The sequence below is a fragment of the Balaenoptera acutorostrata genome, chromosome 8 (genome assembly GCF_949987535.1).
Source record: "Balaenoptera acutorostrata chromosome 8, mBalAcu1.1, whole genome shotgun sequence".
NCBI lineage: Eukaryota > Metazoa > Chordata > Mammalia > Artiodactyla > Balaenopteridae > Balaenoptera > Balaenoptera acutorostrata.
The window spans coordinates 12,370,828-12,385,470 of record NC_080071.1 but is presented as its reverse complement, the minus strand read 5'-3'; the positions used below and the strand labels follow the sequence as shown (position 1 = coordinate 12,385,470).

Sequence of the window (14,643 nt, the reverse complement as noted above, 5' to 3'; positions counted from 1 at the left end):
TCTTCAATTATCAGGCATTGTATTACTTTTATAAAAACTAGAAATATTTAAAATCTATCTAGATTATTAAACATGCAGTGCTAGCCTACTTGCTGCTAAGGAGAAAGGTGACTTTAAGGCACTACCTTGGGGCTTCCCTGGTGGTCCAGCGGTTAAGACTCTGCACTTCCAATGCAAGGGGCACAGGTTCGATCCCTGGTCAGATCCCTGAGATCCCGAATGTCGCACGGCCAAAAAAAAAAACAACAAAAAAAACACTGCATTGATGAATGCAAGTGACTATTAAAAAAATAAAAAAAGGCACTACTTTGATGGTTAAGCCACGTGTGCAGGAGACAACGCATGACAAACATTCGAGATATGTTGCCTCAGGCTCAGGGTCTGCAACCCGCTCCCTAGAGAGTAGGATCAGAAGCCTCTGATTCCTTCCAAGATCTTCTGTGGCTCTTGAAATCAAAGCTTTAACATGTATACAAATTAAGTTACATGCAGAGAGAAGCATTTAAAGAAAAGAAGTGCAGGACCTACCCTAATATTATTCCACCATTCTTGTTCTAAAGAAATCCATCATATCCTTTTATAGTTTAAAATAAAGGATATTACTCATTTCAGAAAAGTAAGTCATTAGTATTTGTCTTCATGTGTTCATGTGCTCAGTGACTGATAGGTTTGTTTCTTTTTCTTAATGAACGTCCTTTTTGTTTTCTGAAATGAATTCATCTGTTCTAAATGTAATGCTTTATTTTCAATTATTCCAAGAACTGAGAGCATTAATTATCCCAGCAGCAAGTCAAACTAAAACACTGGTTACAGACATTTAAACTTTGACCCTAAGTAGTAGTTGCCCTTCGAGACGATTCATTTTAGTTTTTCCCTCTAGAGGTCTAATCTTTCAACCCTTCCCAGACAACCTATAATTCTGCTCCTTTGCCCTCTCTAAAATTACCCAAGTGCTGTCTGCCCTCAAGGGAGATTTACTGCCCTAATGGCAGAAGCAGTGAAGGTCAGCTGAAAACTTCCGGTCTATCTGCCCGGGGACAGGGGATTCCTAAATAATTTCAGCAGTCCCGGAAAATAATGATTGGTTTCAGTAACGGGGTAGTAGGCAAAACTACTACCCCATTATAGCAAGGAAGTTTGTTTCTTCACTGGGAAGAATTCATTCACTGAGTCCCTGTGTATAATAACTAACTGTGGGACAGAGTAAACATGACTGGCTCTGTAACACCATAAATAAGCCATTAAAACAACAGCTGCAGGAGTTTGTGGGGTGGTTGTGTTGTTGCTCTTTAAGTGCAGACAGTTTGGTTCTCATTCCACAGCGCTCTCTTGCTTTCCTCGGGGGCATGCCATGCAGCCGCCTGTGTTTTATCATTCATCGTGAAACCTCTTCAGACCTGGTTTCCTAACTTATCTGAAAGGATTTATGAGATGATTTCAGCTAAGTTCTTTGGAGGGTTTGCTCTCAAACTAGGTTAATAATCCATAAACTTTGGGAGCTAGAAATTGCCTCTGATTTCTCCAGTCAATTCTCCATTACCTGCGAGGGGCTTACCCCTGGCTCCCCACTACTTCCTGTCTGCGGGTCGGCCCACCCAACAGCAGAAGGAGGCTCAGTGGCGGTGGAGAGGAGAGTGTGAAGGTCCCGAGGTTGGTGTGTGTGCCTATGGCTCAGTGCCCTTCCCATGGCGTTGCTGAGGGGGATATTGACAGCCATTCACACAATATGCACTACGTCCATTTGTGACTAACTCCTTAGTATTTTCTAGATCTTTTCCCCCACGAATTGCACATTTAAATTCTAAATAATAAAACTTGTCACAGATAGGACACTGTATTGGTGGACAAATCCACAGGTATTTGTCTACGTAATGGTCCTCTGAATCAATTTTCAATCTCAAGTGGACAAAAAGTAGAAAGAAAAATATACCAATAGCATGGGGCAAGACTCTGGAATATCGAAGAGTTGAGTTCCTAAGACTTGGCTTAATTTTGTAGCTGTCATCATAATAAGCATTATATTCAAATAATAGAGAAGTGGAATTCCTTTAAATCCATACCATCTCCTTTCAGGTTTCAATTTCTGGAATTAGGATAATTCAAAAAGCACCAAAGGAGTACCCCAAACACATTACTAATGCGTACTAAAGAGGCATGATGTCAGCTCTCAAGGAGCACATAATTGGATGGTTTTCAATAAAACTGTCTTCAAAAATCATTCTCTTCCATTCCTTGGCCCTCATTTTGCCATTCTCAAAGGGTGATATTGGCTCCCTCCCTTGATCTGTATGAAGTCAGAGATTCTCATCTTAGTCTAAAATGTCTTCAAAGAATTGTTCCCTCTTAAATCTCCTTACACTGCTCCTTTTATGTATTTTTTCCTTTCTTTCAAGCTGGATTCATGAACAAATTAAATGATATATTTGAGCTATTTGGCTTATGTTTGTCCTCGTTTTAAGGAAAAACTCCTTCAGTTTTAACAACTAATAATTTTATATTGTTGTGTCAGTATGTCTACACCCAGAATACACACAGAAGAAAAGTTATTGGTTTTCTAAATCCTAGGCCATTACCTCACTAATTGCTATTCTTGTTTGGATCTACTTATGCAGGCTTGAAGGACATAATTTAGCCTGGCTTCCTTAAATAAGTTTCTGCCTCATTTTTCTTCCTTTATTCAAACTTGCTTTGTCCCTTTTTCATCCTTCAGTTTGATTATTAATCACTCGTCCTTGTTTTCCACCAAACTTAGATTGAATTTCTTAATAAAAATCTCCCAAATACTAAATCAGCATTTCCTATGCAGCCTAAGACACAATCATTCACTTTGTGAATGAGGATTTGCCATCTAAGCCACAATAACATCTGCCTCCAAAAACAAAGTCAGACACATTACTTGTGTTGATTTTTACATTTTCATTTTTGGCTTCCTCAGAAGCACTGGATTTATTGCCCCATCACCATGATTTGGTCCTTTCTTCATCTTTGTGTTGTTGACCCTGCTATCTATTCACTGATACAATTACTTTCCTTCAAAAATGGAAATAAATCTGCTCAAACTTGGGATGGAATTATACTTGATGGCTTGGATTGACTTCCTTGCTTAGTTTCTCACTTTTCTTTACGAGTCAAGGACGACTGTGCATACCGTCTCTGTCTCTGGCCTTGCTTGTCTACTAGAGGCAATGCCCTGGAGTAATTCGATAAGAGGTAGTGTTGGTTACACATACCTTTTTTTTACCAACCCCCAATAAATTCGGCACTAGTTCCATAAGGTTTCATCAAAATAACCTGTCTAGGGCTTGGCTAAGCAAATGAGCCTTTCTTAAAGTTTTTTAAGGAAGGGAACTAGCATTTCCTGAGTACCTTCCACGCGGCTGTCATTAATACCGTTACCTCATTGAAGTGTTGCAAACAGCCTCATGAGTTATGTACTGTTACCCCTGTTTTGCAAATAAGAAATCAACCAACTCACAGGTGAAGTGTCTTTGCCCAAGTTACACAGCTGCTAAATAGCAGAGATGAAATTAGTGCCCAAATCAGCCTGGCTTCAAAATAGCTCTTTTGTCTGCAATACAGTACATCATTCTGTCTCTAAACAAATTCTACTCTTCCAAGAAACAGAAGAGCAAGACCTACCAACCCACTATCTCTCCAGGCGAGAAGAATAAATATATAAAATTCACATTTTTTGTTAATGGTCCCCTGTATATTATTCCCAGGTGAGTGGAGGCAAGCAGGTCATTCCAGGAGTACTCATGATAGAAAGACATTATAAAATCATTTTTAATCTTTAATTCCTAAAGTTTATTTAGGGCTCTATCCAAACTATCCTTACAATTTAGTATCACACTGACTAGCTCTTGAATCTAGTCAAAATTTATTAGCTTGTTTTTGAATATTATTGACCCTGAGCATACATGGCATGTTTGAGTCTACAAAATAGCCATCAAGTATCAGAAAACAAAGAACATTTTTAAAATGTGGATGTGTGGCTCATCTAACATAAGAACTGAATACGTAATTGAGAATATCTGGGTTTTCAACTACATGTCTCCCTCTTCTCCCAGCTGTTTAGCTTTGTGAATATAAATGCTGTCTGTCACCATCTCGTTTGTTCTTCCTTCAAAGGATTCCTTGGTTTTGCCTCTTACTGTCCATTCTTATAAGCGTGGTCTGTGGCTTTTCATTCTTTTGTTGCTCTGAAACCTTCCTAAATGCAGTCTCTCTGCCTCCAATTCATCCAACCTACCGTAATAGCCAGACTAATCTTTTAAAATCTTTGCTTTCATCCTTTTACCCCTGTGCACGAGCATTTCCAACGGTTCTGCCTATTTCGTCAAATATAAAATTGCTCAGTCTAACTGCTGAGGCTCTCTAAAATCAAGCCCTGTCCCCACTGGAGTCCTTTCTCACTATTCCACAGTACAAACCCATCGCTCCCATCAGGCCAGTTATTTCTTTGGGCTCCATGTGAGCTGCAGCCTGTGCTGCAGAGCCTAAGTCCCATCTCTGTGCCATGATTACATGGATGCCTTGATCTCGTGCCTTCTCCACACCCTACTCATGTTTCATAACTGAATGTGTGTGATGGAATGACCTCCCAGTGAACAGCCAGAAACTAAGGGCCAAGCAGACACCAGGTAACCTGAGGAAGACACAGGAAAAGTCACAGAAACTGTGTTGCCACAGGAACTGAATTTCAGCGACTAACCTAGGAGGGACAAGGAGTGGAAAGAAATGGGAAGAAAGGAAGAAACTGATGGAAAGAGTTAAACCAATGTTACAGTTTCTGGCATAAGGGTCAGGGAGAAACTGGGTCTGGGAAAACAAAGCATGAGCCCATTTCTGGGACTTTGGGAAGAAATTGGAGATCATTGGAAGTCATGAACCAAATGGATAGGTTTCTATTCTCCTCACGTGGAAGCAGATTTACAGATTCCAAAGACAGGCCTACCTGTAGTGGTGGGCAAAGTAACTCAAGACTGCAAACATCAGAAAAAGGTATTATCAGGGTGCCAACAAGAGCATCACGGCATTGAAATTCCCAGGGGTGGTTCAGCAGCTTTCAAGAGCACCCAAACCTGAGGTTAACTTCTCCTTTCACAGAGGGCACATTTGCTTAATCTCACAATGCCCAGCATCTTTCTTGTAACTCCTGGAACTGTTTCTAAGATCAAGTGCAATTTATCTCTTTGCTTATGTGCATTTGTGGTCGGGGGTATGGGGAGGAGCCATTATTATAAATCCTAAAGATAGCACACCTGGACTAGAAAGATGTCTTTGGATTTTTTTTTTCTCTCTCTCTTACTTGAAACTCATGCATCTTTTCCAACTGTATGCGAGTCTGGAGATCTGTGGGTGAAAATTAATCTTCCTATGGCCTTCAGAGTACCCAGGGGATTTTCCTTTTGGAGTAGTTGGATGGTAGCAAGGTAATACTGGAGTTGCTATTCATATTATTACACAATATACTCTCTGATAGAGGGGAGTTGGGGTCAGAAATTTGGCAGCAAATACAAAATCCCTAACAAGAGACTTAACAATAGATTTAACAATAGACTTAGAATTTGGCCACATTCTAATGGGACAGGATGTTTGAAGAGCCCCTTGACTGTGCAGTGGGCACTGAGAATTCAGAGAAAGCTTATTTTCAATGTGATGATCCTGAGGAAATATATGGGCAGCAGTCAAATTAACCTCTTTAAGTTTCAAGTTCCTCAACTCTAAAATGTATGTACTTTTAGTACCAGAGTCTTATAGTATTAGTGTGAGAATTAAATTAAATAATACATGCAAAGTCCTAAGCATATGGCCTGGCATCCAGCAGCTATATAACCATATATGCAATGCATATATGCATACAATGCAAATAATAACTCCTTGTTTTGCAGCATTGTTTGGAAATGTGATGCATTTTGCAAGTAACTAAAGCATAATTCTGCATTAAACCTTAAAATTTTTGATCGTTTTAGTTGAAAATATTTCTGAAATGTGTTCAGTACATTTCTGCCTTACACTTCCTTAAACTGAGACAAGTTCTGTTCCAGGAACAGAGCACAGGGGGCTCCGTGGGAAGGATGTTGTACTTTCACTTTAATCCCTGGATTTTCTGTTACTATTTTAGTTTTTAGAAATTAGACCCAAAAGGGATTCTGACTAAGAGTCTCAAGATTAATAGCAAATTTGTTTCAGTCTGAGTCTTTATTTCCATACCCCAAAACACCTTGCAACCCCTGGTGGGAAGGAATTAATTTGTCCATTTAACAAATATCCATTGGGTGTCTACTATGTTCCAGGATGCTGAATAAACAGCAGGACACAGACAAAAATTCCTGCTCTCATAGAGTTTACATTCCAGTTGGAGCTATATTCAGGCAATAAACAAAGAAAATAAATTTTATGTAAGATATTAAAAGGTGATAAGTGCTGGGGAGGAATACGATTTTAAATTAATAGTCAGGTGAAACCTCACTGGTAAGGTACAATTTGATCAAAGACATGAAGGAAATGAGGGAGGAAACCATGAAGAATTAAGGGGAAAAAGCATTCCAGGCAAAGGAAACAGCAGCTGTTAAGATCCTGAGGTGGGACCCACGGGCCATCAAGCATTGGGGCCCGGGAGGCTGTTGATGAGTTAGAGTAGAAGGGACTGGTAGGAGATGAGGCCAGGAAGGGTTTGGAGGATATGGAGACCATTTTCAGGTCCTTGGCTTTTCTCCTGTGCAAAGGGAAAGTCCTTGGAATGTTTTGAGCAGAGAAGTGATTTGACTTAAGTTTTCAAAAGTTCTTGAAACTCCAGCTGTTTGAAAGTAGGCTCTAGGGGCAAGGGTGGGAGCAGAGATCACTATTGTCATGATGGTGGCTACGGAAGTGGTCAGATTCTGGAGTTTTTTGAAAGTAGACTTACATACTTTGGAAATATAAGGTGCAAGAGAGAGTATCCACCATAACGCCAAGATCTTTGCCCTGAATAATTAGAAGAATGGAATTATGACAAAGTGAGATGGTGAAGGCCACATGTAGAACAGGTTTGAAGGGGAAGAAGGAATTCGGTTTGGGGATATGAGCTTGACATGTCTATTAGATATCCAAGTGGCACCGTCAAGTAAGGCATTTGGATATCTGAGTCTGGAGTTCTAGAGAGAGATCCAGAAACAGCCCCTCACATTAACAATCAATTTTTACACAGGCACCAAAATAATTCAATCAGGAAATTGAAATAGTTTCAATAAATGCTGCTGTAAGTAGATATTTATGTGGAAAAATGTAAACCTGGATCCCTAACTCATACTATATGTATACGTTAATCTGAGATGGATCATACATCTAGTCAAAACTAAAAGAAACATGAGGGAATATCACCTTGAAGTAGGCAAGGGGTTCTTAGACTTGACACATGCAAAAAGGATTAACTATGGGAGGGACTGAGAATTTAAATGTCATCAAAATGTTTAAGTTCTGTTCCTAAAATGGCCATTAAGAAAATTTAAAACAAGTCTCAGAAGGAGGAAAATATTTGCAATATATCTGATAAATGACATGTGTCCAGAATACATAAAGATTTCTCATAAATCAACAATAAAATGACAGTCCAATCTTTTAAAAGGACAAAAGTCTTGAATAGTCATTCCATAAAAGAAGACATAAAAATAACCAATAAGCACCTGAAAATATGCTCAACATCATTAGTCATCAAGAAAGTGCATTTATAACTCCCATGAGACACTACTTCAAACCCATTAGAATGGCTAAAATTAAATTTGACAATACCAAACATTGGGAGGGATGTGCAAAACATGAATTCTCACACACACCCGTTTAGACATTAACGTGTTACAACAACTATGGGAAATCACGATGACAGTTCATACATTTGCCCTTTGACCCAGAAAGTCTACTCTCAGATATTTACCCAAAAGAAATGAAAACACATGTCCACAAAAAAAAAGTACAATATTCATAGCAGCTTTATTGATAATAGCCTTTGAGCTAGAAACAACCCAAATGTGTATCAACATGTGAATGGATAAAACAATGGTGGTATATTCATACAATGAACTACTACTCAGCAATAAACAGGAACAAATTATTGACACATGCAACCACATGGATGCATGTGGAAAACATTTGGCTGAGAGAAGCTAGCCTCTCTTCCCCAAAAAGTACATACGATAATATGATTGCATTTATGTGAATTATTAAAATAGGCAAAACTGATCTGTAATATTAGAAAATCAGAAGAGTGTTTGCCTGTCTAGTGAGAAAGGGTTGACTGGATATGACAGGGAATTCTCTAGGGTGAGAGAAATGTTCTGTATTTTGATTGGATGTTGGTTACACAGGTTACATATTTGTCAAAACTTATCAATCTGTTCGTGTAAGATCTGTATATTTTATGGAATGAAAACTATTTTTCAATTTTAAAATAGAACTCTAAAACTGTCCATGGCCTCTTCCTCTTCCACATGAACATTTTAGCCCACTGTTCTCTCAGTGCTATTACAAGATTTCTCCTCAGAGCAATGAAAAAGTGCACAACTGTGAGTAAGAACATCTCAAACTCTACCAGGTGTTGCTACTTATCCTTAGACCTTGCACTGATGGAGAGAGAGGAGGGAAGAATTTTTAGAAAAGGTAGAGTTAGTTGTTATGGGCATGTCAAAGCTGAGTTATTTCTTTCAGGCTTCCAGCTGTCCCATTTGTACCCTAGGTTAAAATAACATGGTTTATTTAGGTAGTTATGCATTCTGTAGTGTTATCTTTACAAAATTTGAATGTTCCCACAAGCAGTTTTCCAAAGAGAAAAATACACACTTGCCAAATAATGGATGCAACTATTTTGTTAGCTGATTTAAATTTTGATTCCAGTTTACGTCTTCTATATTTTGCACTGATCATAAGTAAGGACTGAAATCTATTACATAAAATGCAGTTGGCAGAGCAGGGTCTGAGTTTTCTCCATTCTTCACTAGGACCCAGTTTAGTCCAAAAGAGTGGTTCTAAGTCTGTGAATATGTGAAAAAAAAAAATTTTTTTTTTTTGGCCGTGCTGCGCAGCTTCCGGTATCTTAGTTCCCTGACCAGGGACTGAACCTGGGCCGCAGCATTGAAAGCGCAGAGACCTAACTACTAGGCCACCAGGGAACTCCCATGAATATTTTTTATAACCTGAGTTCTTCATGAATATAAATCACTTAGTGAAAGTCTCAGAGGTGTTTAAGATCTTTAAAGAGTTTTGACTTACATTAAGTAATCCCAAATAACTTTGATTGAATTTTCAAGACTACTTTGTAGTGTTTTCTGCCTCCCATCTTTTAGTCAGGCTGATCACAATCATTTCTTGACGTGCTCATGCTCCCTTTAAGAGCCTTGAGGTTGCTTCTTGTAATTGGCTAAGGACAGAGAAACTAGAAACCTAGTCCAGTATTGCATAAATAAGTAAATCAAGTGTATACCCAACAATAATTGAAACTAGTATAACACAGATGAAGAAATGTATTGATGAAACACCATAGAAATTGCAGAAGTTGTTGTATAAATCAGAAATTAGAATATTTCAAATAAATAGAGAAGGGGTGGATTATTCACCAAATGGGTGGATTAAAAGACTAAAACTTTGGGAAAAATAGGGAAGTCTTTCCATTTTATACCAAACACCAAACACAATTCCAATTTGATTAAAGTTTTAAAAGTACAAAAGAGACACTATAAAAACAATAGAAAAAATATGTGTGAATATTAATATATTCTTAGGATGGGAGTGTACCTTCTAGCATACTCAAAGAAGAAATAATAAATAAAAGGATTGATTGATTTCACTACGTAAAACTATAACAATTTCATGTGTAAAGAATGAATAAAATTATAAAGCAATCAACAGATAGAAAAATAGCTGTACATTTATGACAACCCAAGGATTAATAGGCTTAGTATGTAAAGAGTTCCTGCAAACCAATTTAAGAATCACTCAAGTGAAAGATGGACAAAGAACATGCAAAAGCAATTCATGAAGGAAAAGTGTCTGGCAAGAGTAAAGTATTAGATGGATTCTCGTAAATAAAGAGATGCACGGACATAGGCTTTTTGACTGCTATTTGTGTAATTTTATGGTCTCTCTAGTCCCCCTTCTTGCTTCCTGAATGGTTAAATTTGTCAGTTAAATGTGCAGGGGTAATGAAGGATTTTCACTGATGGAGCCATCTTTTCCCTGGGCTTCCATTAAGCCATGACTACCCTCACAAGACAAGTAGCTTGGGCTAAGAATGCAGTCTATGAACAGGGGATAAATCAAAGTTTCTTGGGTTTTCCAGCCTGGAATACATGACTCTGCCTTTATGTACATAATTGTCCAAAGTTCCTGAGGTAAGCAGCCATAGACGCCAAACATTGTCTTCCATCTCTTTCGTGCAGGGATCAGGTGGTGGAGGCAGTTCCATGGAGGGGTCAAAGAGGAGAACCTGGGCTGGTCTAGAGTCATGGCCGCCTCATTGGGAATCTCGGCTCACAATTTACAACCTGAGTTCTTAATCTCTCTGAGCCTGACTTTCCCAGCTGTAAAATAGAGATAATGATAGTACCTACCTTACAAAATCACTATTAATGTTTAATGAGATTATACATATAAAGCACTTAGCATTGTGACTATACATAGGAACTACTCAGTCATTGTTGGCTATTATCTTTACTATGGGCAAAGAACCTTAATTCTCAACCTTCTGAATAAAAATGCACTAAAACATCAAAGGATGATTTAGTTTCCTTTTATGTGGACATTCATGTGGTACATGGGGAAAAGTATAGTACAGTTGGCCCTCTATATCCATGGATGTGAAACTCGTGGATATGAAGAGTCAACTGTTTTCATTGTACTATGTATGCCATTTTATATAATGGACTTCTGGCATTCGAGGGGACTCCTGGAACCAATCCCCTGCAGATACCAAGGGACAATTGTACTGGCATTAGAAGATCTGATCCTAGTCCTAACCCCGCCTCTAACATTAGAAGTCACATGACCCCTCTGGGCCTCAAGTTCTGTGTCTTTAAATAAAATAGTTGAATTACTTATTGCTATACCCTTTTCTGTCCAACATTCTGCCCTAGAGAAATACAAACTGGCAGCTGAACTCTGGTCTTTAAATATGGCTATATATACACTAGGTAATAATGAGGATCTTTGAGCTAAGATAAGTCATAGTTTTTAAAGGCTAAAGGAAAGTAAGTATTAATATGCCGAACAGCTGGAATTATATCAATTTATTATAGCACTGATTATGTCTTGTCAGTCAGAAGCTCCAACTGGCAGTTAAGCATCTTTGATTAATTTTTTTAATTAGTTAAGGAAAGGAGTTCATTTAGTGTGCTAAAAGAACATGGAAAGTTTTTAAGTGGCAAAAAGTTTGTGAAGGACTATCCTGTGTGCTCAGTATCAATGAAGATATCCCAACCACTAATGGTTTTATAGGAGAGCCAAAATCCATGCTAATTTACTCTATAGAGCATATAACAATAGTAATAATGAAGATACCCAATACTGTTAGGTGTTTATAGGGAGCCAAGAACTATTCAAATCTCTTTATGTGAATTATCTCCTTTAATCCTTACAACAACGTGTTTATTTCCAAATCACAAAGAAGAAAACTGAAACTTAAGAATGGGACCTATTGTCACCTAAATAGATGAATTTGCAGAATTGCAGTGTTTCAAGAATAAAGGAGTCTACAAAAAGTAGTTTGAAAACATTTGTAACTAAACCCCTCCTTTTATTGGACAAAGCATTGACAATGTGCAAGACACACATGAGAGGTAGCTCCTTCCACTGAAGTCCAAATGTTTGGGAGGGAGCAGGAGTTGGTGAAATACATAGGTAACACATGCTGGCATTTAGAAAAATTAACTGGATTACCCACTTAAGAATTATTACTGGAACATTTTTAGTTTACTCTTGATGTCTCCTTGCTATTCAGTTCCCTCTAAGCTTGTAAATTCACATAATTTGTGTGAAAGCACTAAAAAACATGAATTTCAGTATTAACCCAAGCGAAATGTAATTAAGGAAGTAAGTCTATAACAGAAAAAAAGGGTAATTCTTTGCAATGTCCAAGAAAAATGGCTTTTGGATTATCCTGCTATTAGGAAGTATTTTATTCATAAGCTCTTCTCTTCTCCTCATTCATTTATTCACTCTGTAGTTATAGGGAACATGCTAAATACACAGGACTTAGACCCTTATTTGAGGCAGATCATGGAAAACTGATGGTGCTGAATTGGTGTTGAGCAGCTGTTATCACCATTCACCTGTGGGTCTCCTTCCAGAGGTGTCCTTTGATCTTTAAGAACAGCTGCAAAAAGTAAAAAAGAAAGAAAAAAATGAACATTGGCTACACTTAGGGCTTTGTCTTTTGGGCAGAGAGTTCAAGGTGGATTTACAGGTAAATCTTTCACAACCAGATGCCAATTATACATCTGAGTCTCACCCTCCGTGGGTCTTGTCCTAATCTCCCCCAAAATACAGAGGTCACTTTGAAAGTGCCTCGAACACACTCTAAATTACCAGGATTACTTGCTGTTTCTTTGAAAATGACTTTCATGGGAAAATGCTTCAGAAACATAAAAAGATAATCACCCTCTATCATTACTTGCATCTAGCAGCAGAGTAAAGAGGAAATTAAATTCTTCTTCATTCTTTCCTACAAAATGAACTAGAACCTCCCTCAATCTTCTCCACATTATATGTAGGAATGGAACACAACACAATCCTTCTCTCTCTCTCTCTCTCTCTCTTTCAAAAAGGAAAAGGTAAAATACAGCCTGTTCTAAAACTTTCACAGTTGGAGAGAAATTCCAGGGAGAGTTCTATTTCTACCAGAGGTTTTGATATATTGTGAAGGTCTGAAAATATTTGCAAGTTCATGAGAGGTTAGGTCTCTAGCAAATGAGATGTACCTTATGAAATATTCAACAAAAACTGTTGAAGTCTTTATAAGTATGTTATCCTACGTATTTTATCATCACTGTTCAGCAAATCCTTTATGTTTCTTTATGATAAGGATACTCTATCCCAACATTTCCCTTCGATTTCAAACTTTTCCATAGGCTGGCCTGAATGTAAAATAGAAACCTTGTGCTTTACTAACTCCAGGGTGCTCAGCTTGAGCTCCATGAATAAAATATGACTCTGATCATTAAAATGTAATAAAAGCCAGTGCTTTGAAACCTTAACCTAAACAAGCTTGCTCTCAGATCCTGGAGGCGAACTTCAGCTGTTCTCTCAGCAGGGGCTCCTCTGCAGAAAGCCCAGGCCTCATACAAACCATTGGAACCTGCTAATCCGACATGTGCTGCTAAACACACAGTCAGAGCCATTGCCACAGTAGGGATCTCCCGGTGGCTCTCAGCGCTTTGTCATTTTCAGGCCACCAGAGTCTTCCTACTCCCACTCTCCTCCCACAAAGATTAAATCAATAGGTAAGAGTCAGGCTCAGGTTGTAGAAAGGTTACATTTGTGGTTGAGTGTCCCTCACCTTGTCTCTCCAAAAATCTCCTTGCAGGAGAACAGACCAAGGAGACTTTGATCAGCTCATTCTTCAAGGGAAGTTTCAGCAAATGTTCACCAAGATTAGCCGATGGGATTGAGAGGAGAAGACCCTCAAGTAAGTAGTGTGGAAACAGCAGTCAAACTGTGCTCTTGGAATTTCTTTTTTACTGGTACATATGTAATCCACGCAGTAGTGTGTGGGAAATAGCCCTAAACTGCTACTCCCACCAGGATTCCCCAGAAAGGATGTTTAACTCCCAGAGTTAAACCTTAAGGCCTGTGTTTCTACACTGGGGTGAAAAGGCCAATTTCAGCTCACACCCCAAGATGGAAGTCACTTTTTCTGCTCAAGAGAACGTAGTTCAAGATTTCTCTCCTATTACCACAGAACAAACAGAAAATAGAACTGCCCAACTAGAGGGAAAAGAGATTTTATTGAAGAAAAAGGAAGTAAATAAATAAAAATTCCCATGTAATATGTAACTGATGTCAGATTTCTTTGCAGTGCTTAATTTTATACTTAAAGTGAGTTTGGGGCAATCATGTAAAAAGAATGATAACTTCCTGGTGGGAAAAAATAAAGGACTGAAAGTCTAAATGCAAGATCCCAAATATCCTTGTGCTGGGGAGGTGTCACTACAACAAAAAGATGTGTTTTGGTTCTACTGAAACACTGATCACTGCATGTTTTTCCTCATAAGACATGGCAAGCAGCAGAGGGAAAACTAGCTCTCATTTTTATTCTCTGGAATGCCTCGACTCTCTGTCTATCTCTTCCCCTTTCTCTTATACTTTGCTCTCTCCCTTAGCTTTTTTTTTTTCTGTTTTCTCTTTCTCTTCTGTTTCCCTTCTTATCACTTCTGTCCACTCCCTATAATCTTCTAGAAGTATAATGATTTTTGTAGTGTTTTTCTGTAAGTCATTGGGGCTCAGCCTATTTAAGGGCTATATACGGAAGGAAATGTACACGTAAGGATGTAAAATGAAAAATGAGTCTTGTCTTCATTGTGTGCAGAAGAAGAAACATTTCAAAATGACATATTAAAATTCCCACTCTGCCCTCCTTGGATGCATTGTCACAAGGCACCCTGTTCTTGACCTTCC

At 38.4% G+C, this 14,643-nt stretch overlaps 1 long non-coding RNA gene across 3 annotated transcripts in view; it reads left to right on the top strand.

Annotated features, from left to right (window-relative positions):
• LOC103005097 (uncharacterized) overlaps positions 1-14,643 on the top strand; it is a 228,767-nt gene that overhangs the window by 38,446 nt on the left and 175,678 nt on the right. For all 3 annotated transcript variants that reach the window (XR_451074.2, XR_009009113.1, XR_003623478.2), the window contains exon 3: positions 13,553-13,654. This is a non-coding gene — a long non-coding RNA (uncharacterized LOC103005097). The remainder of the gene's footprint in view (positions 1-13,552; positions 13,655-14,643) is intronic.